This window comes from Bos indicus x Bos taurus, chromosome 2, assembly GCF_003369695.1.
Source record: "Bos indicus x Bos taurus breed Angus x Brahman F1 hybrid chromosome 2, Bos_hybrid_MaternalHap_v2.0, whole genome shotgun sequence".
Lineage (NCBI taxonomy): Eukaryota > Metazoa > Chordata > Mammalia > Artiodactyla > Bovidae > Bos > Bos indicus x Bos taurus.
The window spans coordinates 90,827,945-90,841,477 of NC_040077.1; the positions used below are offsets into that span (position 1 = coordinate 90,827,945).

The 13,533-nt window shown below is 38.0% G+C and overlaps 1 protein-coding gene across 1 annotated transcript in view; it reads left to right on the forward strand.

The window, feature by feature from the left end:
- Window positions 1–13,533, forward strand: part of BMPR2 (bone morphogenetic protein receptor type 2) — a 151,857-nt gene that overhangs the window by 47,878 nt on the left and 90,446 nt on the right. The gene's annotated exons all lie outside the window — the stretch shown is intronic.

Consider the following 13,533-nt stretch of genomic DNA (forward strand, 5'->3'; position numbering starts at 1 on the left):
CACTAACCACACTATTTAAAATTTTTTTTCTCGAACTTACTTTTCTGTTTCTACCTATGATGGATCCAGTGTCTTCAGTAATTACTCTTTCATGGGTAGTTCTAGGATTATGTAATTGAAGCATGAAGAAGACTATTTTTTACATGTGTATTTATCATTTGCCTCTATGTGTAAGTATAGGACAGTTGATCCTCATTATTTGTAGTGATTTATTTGCAGATTCATCTACTCATTAAAATTTGTAAGCCCTCAAATGGATACTTGTGGCACTTTCGTGGTCACTTGTGGACATACGCAGAACTGTGAAAAATTTGAGTCATCTGATGTGAATGTTCCCACTTGAGGTCAAACAAGGCAATGCACTGCCTTGTTTCAGTTCTTAAATTATAAACAAATGTCCTTTCCATGGTCTGTTTATTTGCCACATTTTCTCATTTTCGTTGATGATTTCACTGCTTAAAATGGCCTGCAGATGTAGTACTGTGAGTTTGTCTGGTGTTCCTAAATGCAAGAAGGCTTTTCTCCTTGTGGAGAAAATACTAGATAAACTTCATTCAGACATTAGTTGTAGTGCTGTTGTCATGAGTTCAGTGTTAATGTAGCCACAATATATATTAAAAAAGGTTTAATATATATTAGATAAGGTTTATTAAGCAGAGACATACAGACACAGAACAGTATTATATATTTGGTTGATGAAAATGTTGTGACTAGAGGCTTTAGGAATCTAACCCTGATTTTCTTCCAGTTCATTATTTTCTAATTCAGTGTTTGCAGCAACTTTATAGAACATATAAGAATCAATTCTCTGTGTGTGTGTATTATGATACCTGTGTTCTGTATTATAAATTACATATATTATTAGTGATATTACATATTTTATATATTATAAATTATATATGTGTTATATGTGTTCTGCTCTCACCAAATCCTACAAAAGCATCCATATTCTTATGAATGAAAAAAATGTGTTTAGACACAATATAATAGCCAAAATTCATGGTCTGGCTCCAAATTCTGTTTTCTTTTTAGATTCTTACTGTCTGCTTTGCCTAAGAAATATCATATAAAAAACTGTGATTGTTAGATTCCAGGAATAGTGAGTTTTCCCCTCACATCTTTCTATTTGATAATTAAATTGCCTTGATTTTAAGGTAAAATTGAATATCATATACTGTTTTGTTTTAAACTTTAAATACCTTTTTCTGTAGTGATTGATTTATTTAAATGAATATTCTAATTAGGATAACTTTTTCTAGGTAATTTTTGTTGATTCTCTTCTGGGCTTTTTAAGTACAGCCTAGAGTAGAAAATGGGAAACATTAGAGTTTCAGTTTCTGTAAGTAAGGTCTTACATATTTAGTGTATCTAACGTTTCCAGAAGAAAACAGTATCTTGTTGATTCTTAAGCTTTTCACTACTATTTGTTTTCCAAAAAGCACAGTGAGACATTAGAAAACAATATATTATATAAATAAAAGAAGGGAATGATATGCATTTACTTCAAAAGGAATCAGAATATTTCTATTAACAATGCTTACTTATCCCTTTTCTTTTTCTCTCAGAGGTAGAATTGGTTAATTAATTGCCTAGTGCTGCTTATTGCTTACCATAAACAGAGGAATTAGGATGTCTCTAAAATAAGAGACTAAGAAAAAATAGAAGACTTACCATAGACAATAATGGAAAGGTCTAACCTCTATTTGAGATACACATATCCTAAGAAATATTGAGCAATTGCAAAATTAAGCTTGAAGAGAATATTTTTACTAAATAATATAGCACAGTTAATGAAATTAATTTTTTTTATTTTTATTTTTTGAAATTAATTTATACACAAACTTAGTGAATTTTATCGATTAGTCTTACATATCCAAAAACTCCTTTCAAATGTTGCTTCTAATTAAGTGTTCTGGGTTTAAGTTGAAGGATGGGACCTGCAGGATTTCCTGTGCAGTGGTAAAGAATCTGCCTGCCAGTGCAAGAGACGCAAGAGATGCGGGTTCAATCCCTTGGTTGGGAAGATCTCATGGAAAAGGAAATTGCAACCCACTCCGGTATTCTTCCCTGGCAGGCTACAGTCCAGAGGGTGGCAAAGAGTTGGATACAACTGAGTTGCGTGTGTACACATACCCACCCAGCCACACACAGATACACTCGGGGCCTGCTGGCATTCCTGAATGTGCATTTGTAACCCTACATCCTGCCTGGAATATGAAAATATTTATAGGAGAGTGAAAGAGTCGTAATGACAAAGTTTAGTTATTTTTTTAATATATGAGATACAATATAGAAGAAAAAATTAGCATTTCATTAAAAAAAAAAAAAGTTGCGTTTTTCTTTTAAAATCAGGCAGTGGTATATTTACAGACATAGTTATGTATCACTGAAGGGTTTCTCCCCCAGAATTTTAAGTCTGTATAATTACTACTGTTAACATTTTCTATAGTATTTAGTAGTAAAACTATTACCTTTAAAAAACTTTTTTAATGTGCTTAAGGGAGGGGAGTTTAGAAATTTAGAGGCAATAAGGGTGAGTATCACTAGAGGTCAGCCACAGAGAAGAAATGTCCCCTTTTTGCCACTGTCTTTCCCTAAGAAAAGAGACAGTTCCGCTTAGTTATAGATATTGGGAAAGCAGCAGTGGGAGCACCTGTTGATTTTTTGCCTGTTGGGTGGGGTGAGGAAAACTCAAGAATTTGAAAAGTGACTATATAGTGAATAACATGTATTGTCATTAAAAAAAAAATTTATTTATTTATATGTTTATTTATTTGACTACACTGGGTCTTAGTTGAGGCATATGGATCTTTAGTTGAGGCTTGTGAGATCTAGTTCCCTGACCTGGGATCTAACTCAGCCCTCTGCTATTGGAAGCTTGGAGTCTTAGCCACTGGACAACCAGGGAAGTCTTACGCTCACTTCAAAAAGCAGAAAATATCACTGTTAGTGAAGGTGTTTCTTACTTCATAGTTTGATATGTGACTTCTGTTCCAAAAACAACATTGACAGGTATAATATTAGAAGATAACATTCGTAAGCTCAAAAGCAAGTGTAACATCTCTGTGGAGTAGAAGAGCAAAGTGTTGTGAATAGCCAAGCTCTGGGACTGGAAGTTGGCAGTGATGAGTATAAAATAGGTTCCCTTAGGGTTGCTGCTGCTGCTGCTGCTAAGTCCCGTCAGTCGTGTCCGACTCTGTGCGACCCCATAGACGGCAGCCCACCAGGCTCTCTGTCCCTGGAATTCTCCAGGCAAGAACACTGGAGTGGGTTGCCATTTCCTTCTCCAATGCATGAAAGTAAAAAGTGAAAGTGAAGTTGCTCAGTCATGTCCGACTCTTGGCGACCCCATGGACTGCAGCCTACCAGGCTCCTCCGTCCATGGGATTTTCCAGGCAAGAGTACTGGAGTGGGGTGCCATCGCTTTCTCCATCCTTCAGGGTTAGCAGGTTCCAAAAGTAACCATGTGACAACATCAGAACTAGGCTTGTCTTGATCCCAGGTGTTCTCTCTTGAAAGGAGGCAAAACAAGCGGCTTCTTTCTTCTCAGTGTTAAAATTTTTTAAATTTTTTCATTAACTGTGGACCTAAGGAGCACCAGAATGAAGACTTTCACCTTTATGGCCAGAACTTAGCCAGAACTTTATGGCCAGAACTAAGGTCTCTCTGATCTGTGACTGGATGTGCAGCATCCCCTTTATATTTGCAGGGTTGGAGTTTCAAAATGACATTATAGTTTTGGACTACAAGCAAAGTATAGGTATCTGGGGGAAAATACCTGAAAGTCTCCTGGAGATGAAATGGTGAGAGGGAGTTGGGAGAGAGAGAGAGGACAGACAAGAAGTCTGAGGCTGCAAACTCAAATTTCAAAACATCTGAGGAATAAAACCTAAGATTGAGGAAGGTCATTAGAAATGAACTAGAAATGACACTTATATGTGGAAAAATAATCTGTGTGTGAAAAAGCTTGAAGAAAATCTGTTATCTTTTTGACTGTGGTCTGGAAAAGGATTTCTTTAAAAAGATATAAAAAACAATAAAGGAAAATTAATAAATATAATTACATTAAATTAAAAATTCTAGGGAACTTCCCTGGAAGTCCATTGGTTAAGACTCTGCTTCCAATTCAGGGGGTGTTGGTTCAATCCCTAGTTGGGGAACTAAGATCCTTCATGCCATATGGCGTGGCCAAAAAATTAAAAACAAAAAAAATTCTGTGACTTCCCTAATTGTCCAGTGGTTAGAATCCACCTGCCACTGCAGGGGACATGGGTTCAGTCCCTGGTCCGGGAAGATCTCACATGCCCACAAAACAACAAAGTCTGTGCAGTACCTACTGAATGAAGTTCATATGCCCTAGAGCCTGATCCACAAGAGAAGCCACTGCTTTGAGAATCCTGTGCACCTCAACTAGAGAGTAGCCCTCATTACTGCAACTAGAGAAAGCCTTTCACAGCAGGTAAGACCCAGAGTAGCCAAAGATTAAAAAAAAAAAAAAACTTAGTTAAAAATTGTTTATTTCTGTACAACTGGAGATACACAAAAAGTGAAAAAAGCAGCCTCAGGTTGAGAAAGATATTTGTGAAATATATAATCAAATAAGGATTATTATCTAAAATAAAAACATTAAAAAAGTAGTTCAAAAGGAAAATGGGAAAGGCTTTGCATTCACAAAATAGGGAACCTAGATGGCTAATCGGAGAAGGCAATGGCAACCCACTCCAATACTCTTGCCTGGAAAATCCCATGGATGGAGGAGCCTGGTAGGCTGCAGTCCATGGGGTCGCTAAGAGTTGGACACGTCTGAGCGACTTCACTTTCACTTTTCACTTTCGTGCATTGGAGAAGGCAATGGCAGTCCACTCCAGTGTTCTTGCCTGGAGAATCCGGGGGACAGAGGAGCCTAGTGGGCTGCCGTCTGTGGGGTCACACAGAGTCGGACACGACTGAAGCGACTTAGCAGCAGCAGCAGCAGATGGCTAATAAGCTTCTGAAAAGCCACAGGATTAATCAAGGAAATGCCAGAAAGAAGATAAAAAAAATTCTGGAGAGTCTGACAGCAATTCAAGTAAGTGGCTGGAAGTAATATATTACTTAGGCTCTGAGTTAGAATGTGTTGTTTAAGGCAATGGAGATTTTGGGATTATTACTGCATATAATCAAGTTTATTTTGGTAAAAAGAGGCAGTAAAATGGCTTTGGGACTAGGAAGAAGGGGAGACTTTATATGTCCTGGTATACCTTTATATTACTCTGTGCATGTATTCTATTAAAGTATAAAATTACTCTGGTATCATGTAGAGACTAGATGAGGAACTAGTAGGGAGTCTATCAAAGTTGTTTCAGCAGGAGATGATGACAGCCAAAACTAGGATGGTGCGTTGGGTACAGATTAACATAGATAGATGGAGTCAGAGCTATTTTGAGGTAGCATTCACTGTGCCTTGTGATGAATTGGACATTATGTATTTCTGCAGTGGAAATTTTACAGTGAGCATATAATACATTTATGGGCCCAAAATAAAGTGATTAAGTAAAAAATAAAGAAGTAGACCTATAACAAGCTTTAAGTAAAAACTAAAGAAGTAGGCCTATATCAAGCTTTCACTATAACATAACATCAAAATGAAGTTATGTTGACTAAAATAAAAAATGCACAATATGAGAGTTGTATTTCTGTTTTATTTGGGATCTTACTGAGGACTATTCCCAGGTGGCTCAGATGGTAAAGAATCTGCATGGAATGCAGGAGACCTGGGTTCAACCCCTTGTCGGAGGATTCCCCTGGAGAAGTGCATGGCAACCCACTTCAGTATTCTTAACCTGGAGAATTCCATAGACAGAGGAGCCTGGCAGTCGCAGAGTTGATTGACACAACTGAGTGACTAACACTTCCACTTTCACTTTCACTGGGGACTATAGCCTGGTAGGCAGTGTCTAACATAGGACTGAGGAGCTGTTCGAAAGAGGTGGAGGGTGATATCAGTGATTTTGGAGAAAGGGTACATGCTATCCAGAACACATCTCAGTAGAAGGTTGCTACTGGTCACGAGGAACACATATCTCAGTTAATGATTTTAGTGATTTTTCTAAGAATGAGAAGAAGGAACATTTGGGTTCATAAAATTTTCTCCTGGAAGTATTCTGGAGGTCTGTTCTACTAGTTTTGCCAGAGCACAGAATGCCTCATTCCAATCTCCTTCAGAGCTCCTTTCAGAGTGTGTTTGTTGAATGTCAGTGACTGCAGTGACTTAGTGATTTAATTTGTGTAGAACCAGCTGGCAAGTGACATTCTTTAGTTGGCAGTTGTTAAGTAAAAAAAGAATTAGGCCTATATTATAATAAGATTCCATTATTTTCTGAGCCTTAAAACTTTCTCAGTTCTGTATTATTGTCTGTCAGGTAGTTTGATTTCTTTATTCATTTGGACCTTTATTTCTGTTCTCATAGCACTTTTCTGTGAAAAATTTTATTTTGCACCCCCCCCCCCCGCCACTGCATCACTGTAAGAAATAACCTTTTACTGTTTCACACACCTTCTGTCTATTCCCTCTACAGTTCCTCCATATTTTGAGCAGTCTGATCTTGCGCAAGTGTAATTGCAGTGCAGTTTTTTTACACACACACCAACTGTAGTAGACTCTTATCTGTAAGCCAGTGTTTTATAGAACAGAGTATAACCCTCCACCTTACTGACCTTACCTTTTCCTGTAACTCCTTCCCTAAGAACACAGACATCCCCGCACACACCCCCACACACATCCACACCTCCCTTCTCTACATCCCCCTACTCACACACACACCCTCTCTCTCCCCCTCCCTCCCTCCCTCCTCTGCCTTTTCCTATAACTCCTTCCCTAAGACACACACACACAGACACACACCCTCCTCCCTCCTCTCATCCCTCTTGTCCTCTCTTCCTCCCCCTTCTATCACATACATATACTTGCTCTCTGTAGTTCATAGTTTATCAGAACTTAATGATTTATATTCAGTTCAGTTCAGTCACTCAATCGTGTCCAACTCTGCGACCTCATGGACTGCAGCATGCCAGGCCTCCCTGTCCATACCAATTCCTGGAGCCTACTCAAACTTATGTCCGTTGTGTTGGTGATGCCATCCAACCGTCTTATCCTCTGTCATCTCCTTCTCCTCCCACCTTCAATCTTTCCCAGCATCAGGGTCTTTTCTAGTGAGTCAGTTCTTTGCATCAAGTAGCCAAAGTATGGGAGCTTCAGCTTTAGCATCAGTCCTTCCAATGAATATTCAGGACTGATTTCCCTTAGGATGGACTGGTTGGATCTCCTTGCAGTCCAAGGGACTCTCAAGAGTCTTCTCCAACACCACAGTTCAAAAGCATTGATTCTTCGGTGCTCAGCTCTCTTTATAGTCCAACTCTCACATCCATACATGACTAGTGGAAAAAGCATAGCTTTGACTAGGTGGACTTTTGTTGTCCACCAAAGTAATGTCTCTGCTTTTTAATATGCTGTCTAGGTTGGTCATAACTTTTCTTCCAGGGAGCAAGCATCTTTTAATTTCATGGCTGCAGTCACCATTTGCAGTGATTTTGGAGCCCCCAAAAATAAAGTCTCTCACTGTTTCTATTGCTTCCCTGTCTATTCACCATGAAATGCTCCTATTTCTCTGCTTCTATTCTTATTGTTTTTGAATGCCATTGTGCCTCTTGATATCTTACTGAATTTTTTTGAATCCATCACATATCCGTCATGATTCCTCATGCCTCTAACTAGAAGTTTTCGCATGTGTCTGTACCATTCTGTTTACTTCTGTCATGGCACTTTTCCGTGCAAAACTGTTCTTCCTTTATTTCCTGGATAAGTTACTGACACCACTATTTACCCTGTTGCCCAGGCCACATATTACAGGGGTTATCTTTGGTTCTTGATTATTCTCTCAGTTTCCATGTCCATTTCTACCAGAGCATCCATTTAGACACCAAGGTAATTGTATCATTTCTAAGGAAATAACTGACATTATCTAGAAACAACTGTAGCATATACAATGTAGAGAAATTATTTTCTTAGCTCTTGTCTTTGAGGGATTTTTCTTATTTCTACTATACAGGTGAGGGAACCAGGTTCAATGAGGCTAGGGTTAGATGTTAACATTTTTATGTGACTTCAAGGCCTGTGCTAGTTTTATTTGGCCCTATAAATATTTCTCTATTCTCTTCTCTTTATTTCTGTTACTGCTTTTATCATTTTTTCTCTTAATTATTGTAGTAGCTTTTTAAAAATACTTTTTCATTGTGGTTTATCACACAATACTGAATATATGCAATAGCTTTCTAACTGGTACAATGCCTCTCTTCTCTCCCTCCTGCAATCTCTTTTTCATACTCTGCCAGAGTGCTTCTCTAAAATACAAATCTGTTCATTTTATTCCCCTGCTTAAAATTCTTCAGTTGTTCCCTGTGGCCCACAAAATGAAGTTCAAACTCCTTATCGTGGAACATCCATCATCTGGTTCCTGCTTACATTTTCAACATCATTTCCTACTACTCTCCCTTCCCCAGTCTGCATTCCAGCAACACTGTACTGTTAATGGTTACTGGAACTTAACATGTTCTCATCAAGATTTTGCTTTTGGAATTTTCCCCTTGTATGCAATTTCCTTCTCTCTTGGTCTGCTGTGTAAATCCTTACTTTTCTTTCACAGTTCAGTTCAAGCTACAGTTCTGTGATGTGGACATTTAACAATATTCCTTGGCTTTCCCTGGAAAAATGAGGCAGTGTTAGGATTATCTGCATCCTTTTTTTTTTTTGCTTTCAGTAGCGCATTCAGCACATTGTACTCTGTTTCTCTCACCTATTAGACAGTGGCATCCCTAAGGGCAGAATTCTTATCCCCTTTAAGACAAACTTACAGGTATTTCCCATTAAAAAATGTACATATTCACCTCTACAAAATTTCACAGACTTTAGATTTAGGACCCCTGTAACAGAGATTGAGAATAAAGCTTAGTTTGTTAAGAAACAGTGTTTAATTATAGTGGTTGTGGTAGAACTGAAGATGGTAAGCAACTCCTTGAGGGAAGAACAAAGATGCTCTTTGTGATGATTTTCTTCTGATTGGGGCCATGGCTTAGGTCCTAAGGTTTTGTGTTTTAGGACCCAGACAACCCTAAATTAATGTCTTGACATTTTTAGTTGTTGATGTTTAATTTTTTTTTCCTGTTAGTATTGATTGTCAAATTTTTAGAAAAGGCTGAAGTTTGTTATTTTCTAAGGAAAAGTAGTATGTTGATAGAGATAAGATATTACAAAAGGGAGGAAGAATATAATTTAAGGGAAATTATTGACAAGTGAACTTAATGTTTCCAAAATTGATAACTGGTTGCATTTGTTTAACAGGAACTTTTGTAAATACGGTTACACACAGCTTATATCTACAGTCATAGACAACAAATATGTATAAGTTAATTGAAAGAAATATTAATTCTAGGGAATATCCTCTCATATGCACGGGCATATGCATTATTATTGTATGTGTGTAGGGAATAGAAGATAATTGTCCACACCCTCACCTGCCCTACCAAGTTCTTTAAAAATGAGCACAAAGATGGGAGTCGACTTTAATTTGATTAAAAAAGTGTGCAGCCACCTGCTGAAAAAGCGTAAGTGCAGAATCAGTTGCAGTTAACCCAGTAATGGGTTGGGAGCAGTCAGAATCCATGCTTTACTACCGTGTTTTCCTTCAAAAGGAGATATAGTTTATCCTGCACTGTACCTGTTGTGGTTTGGAGAATTTTGTCTTCTGAGCTTTTGAGTTATCTGTGACTTGCATTATAGTGCATTGTCCATGGTAAAAGTATTGCTTCATGAATTTTTTGTTTAACTTGCATGTGTATGTATGTGTGTACTAGGGCATATGGCTCAAAAAAAGCATTTCTTACACTGTTATAAGTTAACTATGTAAAATGACACATCATTTTTTAATAGTGTTAGTAAATTGGCTATTTTCATGAAAAATTTTATCTTAAAATACAGAAATTTCATTTGGTTCTTGGCATTGTCATTTGCAACAGTGCATGCCCTATTTTTGAATTAGCTCTGAAAACATCCAGGTAGATCATTGATCAAAGATGCTACATATAGGGTGAAATTTTGCCTTTTCTATGGGAAATTTGTTTGGTTCTTTCCAAGTAATATTTTGTGATTCTAGCTTATTTAAGGTCCTGTTCCTAGAAAATGATGTATTCTTTTTTTTTTTTTAACAGTTTTTTCAGTTGTACTTAAAATAACCTCAGCCCAAATTGGCTATTTCAAACTTGGCAGTTTTGCAAGAAACATGACTATAGAATTCTTTACTAAGTCTTTGCAAAATATTTTGTCTTACTGGAGGAATTGTCCTTTACTCAGCTTGTGTTTTCTTATCTTCATATTTTCTCATATTATCCAAATGGGAAATTTTTCTTTTTAGTAAATTAATATCTCTTTGGAGAAGGCAATGGCACCCCACTCCAGTACTCTTGCCTGGAAGATCCCATGGACGGGAGGAGCCTGGTAGGCTGCAGTCCATGGGGTCACTAGAAGTCCGACGCGATTGAGCGACTTTACTTTCACTTTTCACTTTCATGCATTGGAGAAGGAAATGGCAACCCACTCCAGTATTCTTGCCTGGAGAATCCCAGGGACGTGGGAGCCTGGTGGGCTGCCGCCTATGGGGTCGCACAGAGTCGGACATGACTGAAGTGACTAAGCAGCAGCAGCAGCAGCAGCAGCAGCATCTCTTTGGGAGCTTCTCTCAAAAGCCTTATGTTTACCTCTCAGGAATTTCAACTGATTGTTTATGTCTTTGCTTCTTCTATTTTCAGTTGTTGCAAATAAATTTTCGCTTACTGTATACTGTTTCACAGATGTCATTTTATTCATATCTAATATTTTCTGTAGCAGCACATGAGTTGTTCAGTTGTCAGCACAAGCAATTTTAGAACATTTTTATCATCCCCCCCCCACTCCAAAAAAGGTTCTGTGTGCATTAACAATAATTCTTCATTCATTCCTTCCCCCAGCCCTTGGCAACCACTGAATCTACTTTCTTGTCTCTAAGAAACTGCCTGTTCTGGACATTTCATGTAAATGGTATCATAAAATATGTGACCTTTTCTGTCTGGTTTCTTTCAGTTAGTACTGTCTTTTTAAGGTACATCCATGTTGTAACAGGTATCAATAATTCTTTTGTTTTTGTTCCCTAATATTCCATTATGGATATATCATATTTTGTTTATCCATTTATCAGCTGATGGACATTTAGGGTTGTTTACAGTTTTTGACTGTATGGATCACAACAAACTGTGGAAAATTCTTAAAGATATGGGAATACTAGACCACTTGACCTGCCTCCTGAGAAATCTGTATGCAGGTCAGGAAGCAATAGTTAGAACTAGATGTCCAGAACATTTGGAACATTGGTTCCAAATTGGGAAAGGAGTACGTCAAGGCTGTGTATTGTCACCCTGTTTATTTAACTTATGTGCAGAGTACATCATGAGAAACGCTGGGCTGGATGAAGCACAAACTGGAATCAAGATTGCTAGGAGAAATATCAGTAACCTCAGATATGCAGATGACACCACCCTTATGGCAGAAAGTGAAGAACTAAAGAGCCTCTTGATAAAAGTGAAAGAGGAGAGTGAAAAAGTTGGTTTAGGGCTCAACATTCAGAAAACTAAGATCATGGCATCCGGTCCCATCACTTCATGGCAAATAGATGGGGAAGCAATGGAAACTGACAGACTATTTTTGGGGGCTCTGAAATCACTGCAAATGGTGACTGCAGCCATGAAATTAAAAGGTGCTTACTTCTTGGAGGAAAAGTTATGACCAACCTAGACAGCATATTAAAAAGCAGAGACATAACTTTGCCAACAAAGGTCTGTTCTGTCAAATCTATGGTTTTTCCAGTAGTTGTGTGGATATGAGAGTTGGACTCTAAAGAAAGCTGAGCACAGAAGGATTGATGCTTTTGAACTGTGGTGTTGGAGAAGACTCTTGAGAGTCCCTTGGACTGCAAGGAGATCCAACCAGTCTATCCTAAAGGAAATCAGTCCTAAATATTCATTGGAAAGACTGATCCTGAAGCTGAAGCTCCCATACTTTGGCCACTTGATGCGAAGAACTGATTCCTTGGAAAAGACCCTGATGCTGGGAAAGATTGAGGGCAGGAGGAGAAGGGGACGACAGAGGATGAGATGATTGGATGGCATCACTGACTCAATGGAGATGAGTTCGAGTAAACTCGGGAAGTTGGTGAGGGACAGGGAGGCCTGGCATGCTTTTGTCCATGGGATCACAAAGAGTCAGACATGACTGAGCAACTGAACTGAACTGAGACATTTATGAAACATAATTTGAATTTTTGGGGATCATTCTTTTATTGTGTTTTCACTTTCTGGATGTTGTATTTTGAAGCATTAAAGCTTTTAATTTTGATGAAGTTCAAATTACCTGTTTTTTCCTTTTGTTACTGTGCTTTTTTGGTATCAGTTAAGAAACTGTTGTTTAATCCAAGGTCACAAGCAAAATATGTTTTCTTCTAAGAGTTTTATGGTTTTAGCTCTCATATTTAGACGCTGTGGTTTGAGTTAATTTTTGAATGTGGTGTGATGTCAAAGGATCCTATTTCATTCTTGGAAATGGGAAAGGAAGGAAAAGTTCCCCCCTTATTGAAGTTGTCTTGGTACCCCTTGGTTAAAAATCTGTTAACCATACATGTAAGGATTTATTTCTGAAATCTCAGTTCTGTTTCCTTAATATGTATGTCTGTCTTTATGCCAGTACCATGCTGTGTTGATTAGTGTCACTTTGGTAGTGAGTTTTGAAACCAGGAAATGTGAGCCCTTCAACTATGGTATTTTTAAGATTGTTTTGGCTGTTTTGAGTCTTTTGCATTTCCGTATGATTTTAGAAGCAGCTTATCATTTCTGCAGAAAGAGGTTGGTATTTGATAAGGATTACATTGAGTATATATCAATAGATCAATTTGGGGAGTATTAGCATTTTATCTGCTGGGAAAGAATGATGGCAGGAGGAGAAAGGGACGACAGAGGATGAGATGGTTGGATGGCCTCACCAACTCAATGGACATGAGTTTGGGTTAACTCCGGGAGCTGGTGATGGACAGGGAGGCCTGGTGTGCTGCGGTCCATGGGGTCACAAAGTTGGACACGACTGAGTGACTAAAAAGAACCGAGCATTTTATCACTATTAAGCATGACAATCCATGCGTTGGACATCAATGAGTTTTGATGACTTTTTTTTTTTTTTTTTTTTGATGACTTGGAAGGGTTTATTTCTAAGCACTCTTTTCTGTTCTCTTGGTGTATGTATCTGTTTTTATGCCAGTATCCTACCATTTTACTTACTGTAGCTTTATAGTGTATTGTAATCAGGAAATACGAGGCTTCTAAGCTCTGTTCTTTCTTCGGAATGTTATGGTTATTCAGGATTCTTTGAGATTCCATATGATTACTTCATTTTAAAAATATTATCCCAAAATCCATTGTATG